Source organism: Borostomias antarcticus (assembly GCF_949987555.1).
Source record: "Borostomias antarcticus genome assembly, chromosome: 9".
NCBI classification, from domain to species: domain Eukaryota; kingdom Metazoa; phylum Chordata; class Actinopteri; order Stomiiformes; family Stomiidae; genus Borostomias; species Borostomias antarcticus.
Window position 1 is genome coordinate 3,587,630 of NC_140242.1, and position 4,075 is coordinate 3,591,704.

A 4,075-nucleotide genomic window follows, 5' to 3' on the forward strand; every position below is an offset into this window, starting at 1 on the left:
GTGTGTGAGTGTGTGTGTATGTGTGTGTGTGTGTGGGGGGGGGGAGTGTTCAGCTGACACAGGTGTTATTCTACTCCCCCTGAAAGGCTAATGGTTGGGCACATTATCGCCATGACAACACTAATAGAGGTGTAAATACTTGGTGTGTGTGCGTGCGTGCATGCGTGTGAGTGAGTGTATGTGTGCGTTTGAGTGAGTGTGTGTGTGTGTTTGTGCGTGCGTGCGTGTGTGTACGTGTGTGTTTCTGTGTGTGTGTGTGTGTGTTTGTATGTGGTGTGCTGAAGTGATAATAGCTCTGTTCAATAATTCAATAGCTGCTGAACCTGCTGAATAATTCTCCACACAGGGACAACCACAACCCACAGTAGAGCAGCCATCCAGCAATCCACTCTACCCAACACCCCGTAACCTCTTCTCTAAACTCTGAACATCAACTCGCTATATTCCACATCGATAGCCCAATATACCCCCAGATGTGTTGAGTTATTCATCAGAAACGCTAGTGGTGGTGTGCGGTGTTGCAGAGAAAGCGATCAACATCTCTCTGTAGCTCATAATTAGTTTGAGGTGCACCGGATCCTCCTTGGACCAACGTGAGATCCGGACCTGGTCATAGTGTAGCTCCTCCCACTGCGGTGCCAGTGATAGACGCCCATCACCCATCAGCAGAAACCAGTTATCATCATATGAATGTGAGCAGGCGTGGCCATGTTTGATCAACCGTCTGGAGTGTGAACTTTCTATCATCAACCTCTACATGTATATGCTGCTGTATGGATTGTGACTCTAGTCGTAGGAGCCTTGAGAACTGATGGTTATCTACGCTAGCTATTCAGACGCTAGCTATGGCTGGTTATCCTTTAGAACTGATGGTTATCTACGCTAGCTATTCAGACGCTAGCTATGGCTGGTTATCCTTGATAACTGATGGTTATCTACTAACGTCAGACGCTAGCTATGGCTGGTTATCCTTTAGAACTGATGGTTATCTACTAACGCCAGACGCTAACTATGGCTGGTTATCCTTGAGAACTGATGGTTATCTACTAACGTCAGAAGCTAGCTATGGCTGGTTATCCTTGATAACTGATGGTTATCTACTAACGCCAGATGCTAGCTATGGCTGGTTATCCTTTAGAACTGATGGTTATCTACTAACGTCAGACGCTAACTATGGCTGGTTATCCTTTAGAACTGATGGTTATCTACTAACGTCAGACGCTAACTATGGCTGGTTATCCTTGAGAACTGATGGTTATCTACTAACGTCAGACGCTAACTATGGCTGGTTATCCTTTAGAACTGATGGTTATCTACTAACGTCAGACGCTAACTATGGCTGGTTATCCTTGAGAACTGATGGTTATCTACTAACGTCAGACGCTAGCTATGGCTGGTTATCCTTGAGAACTGATGGTTATCTACTAACGTCAGACGCAAGCTATGGCTGGTTATCCTTGAGAACTGATGGTTATCTACTAACGTCAGACGCTAGCTATGGCTGGTTATCTTTTAGAACTGATGGTTATCTACTAACGTCAGACGCAAGCTATGGCTGGTTATCCTTGAGAACTGATGGTTATCTACTAACGCCAGACGCAAGCTATGGCTGGTTATCCTTTAGAACTGATGGTTATCTACTAACGCCAGACGCAAGCTATGGCTGGTTATCCTTTAGAACTGATGGGTATCTACTAACGTCAGACGCTAGCTATGGCTGGTTATCCTTTAGAACTGATGGTTATCTACTAACGTCAGACGCAAGCTATGGCTGGTTATCCTTGAGAACTGATGGGTATCTACTAACGTCAGACGCAAGCTATGGCTGGTTATCTTTTAGCGCGCTCTCGGACGTCCTGTGGAGTAGTCGAGCTACTGTAGCTAGCGTTCTAACGTTCAAACGGTGCTCGACTGCGCGGAGAGAGAGCTAAATGATGACTTCACTCAACATGCAAATGAGGCCGTGGAGCCAGTCAGCCACGCCTGCAGCGAGCCTGGGGTATTAACTGGGGTAATTTAGCATGAAACACAGTAAAAGGTTATTTACTAAGTGTGATGCAGTGATATAGATCTGTGTGTAAATGGGAATGTAAGTTAGTGAATAGGTTCTCTGATTCAGACCACTGCACAGTGTTCAATGAGGTAAGACTTTTAAATTACCCACAACCCCCCACTACATGGCACAGCGACGTCATGATAGATAGGTTAAGTCAAATACTGCCTCCTGGCCGTCTCTTCACCAGACACACTGTAATGATCATTAGTTCGTCATAATATCCATTACACTGTCTCACAGAGACCTGGACACACTGGCTCTGGTCCATATCGGCTGCTGAAAACGCGTCATGATAGAATATGAGATTCCTGGGCAACAGTAGTCTAGCATAGTAGCCTACCTCTCCTTCCTTCACAGGCGTTTCTGTCTGGCTACAGTGTTGACTTGTTCCTTTGGTACATGTACAGGTACATAATTAATCTAATGTCCACACAACAGATATGTACATGGTATTGAATGATATACTGGATCACCAGATCTTGACTTCTCTCATCAATCAATCAATCAAAGCTTTATTTATATAGCGCATTTCATACCCAGAGGCAACACAATGCGCTTTACAGAGAACAAGGGAGGTGGGCATACGACCCACTCTCTACATATTCCAGAGGGAAGCAAAAAAACAGTAATCACCGGGGGCTCATGGAATAGAATAGAATAGAATATTTATTTTGCCATATATAACCAGTACAGGTATGGGTACAATGAAATTGTTGTTATCGCTTGTCCTTACAGTATCTTATCAGAACTAATCAATTGCTCATTCCAGATCCTAGGTCCACAACTAGAACGGGATCCTGTTTGTGTATTTCAGCTCTGCTTTCAACACCATCCTTCAGGAAACAGCATGTGAATCTGGGAGAGAGAGAGACAGAGAGAGTGAGAGAGACAGAGAGAGAGAGAGAGACAGAGGGAGAGAGAGAGACAGAGAGAGACAGGGAGAGTGAGAGAGACAGAGAGAGAGAGACAGAGAGAGTGAGAGAGACAGAGAGAGACAGGGAGAGTGAGAGAGACAGAGAGAGAGAGACAGAGAGAGTGAGAGAGACAGAGAGAGAGAGACAGAGAGAGACAGGGAGAGTGAGAGAGACAGAGAGAGTGAGAGAGACAGAGGGAGGGAGAGAGACAGAGAGAGACAGGGAGAGTGAGAGAGACAGAGAGAGAGAGACAGAGAGAGTGAGAGAGACAGAGAGAGAGAGACAGAGAGAGACAGGGAGAGTGAGAGAGACAGAGAGAGACAGGGAGAGTAAGAGAGAGAGACAGAGAGAGACAGGGAGAGTGAGAGAGACAGAGAGAGTGAGAGAGACAGAGAGAGACAGAGAGAGTGAGAGAGACAGAGAGAGAGAGACAGAGAGAAAAAAACATGTGTGACTCCAGGTCCATCAGCACCGGCGCCCCCCAGGGCTGCGTCCTCTCCCCCCCTACTCTTCTCCCTGAACGCCAACCGCTGCACCTCCAGCCACCAGTCTGTCAAGATCCTGAAGTCTGCGGACGACACCACCCTCATCAGACTCATCTCTGAGGGAGACCAGTCTGTCAAGCTCCTGAAGTCTGCGGACGACACCACCCTCATCAGACTCATCTCTGAGGGAGACCAGTCTGTCAAGATCCTGAAGTTTGCGGACAACGCCACCCTCATCAGACTCATCTCTGAGGGAGACCAGTCTGTCAAGATCCTGAAGTCTGCGGATGACACCACCCTCATCAGACTCATCTCTGAGGGAGACCAGTTTGCCTACAGCTGGGAGATCGACCAGCTGCTGTCGAAACAACCTGGAGCTCAACTCTCTCAAGACGGTGGAGATGATTGTAGACATTAGAAAGAAATCACCCCCCCCCCCACCTGCCACCCCCCCTCACCCCCATCACACTGAATGACACCCCAGTGACCACTGTTGACTCTTTCCACCTTCTGGGCACCACTATCTTCCCGGGACCTCAAATGGGGACTAAACACCAGCTCCCTCGTGAAGAAGGCACAGCAGAGGATGTACTTCCTGAGGAAGCTGAGAAAATTCGGAC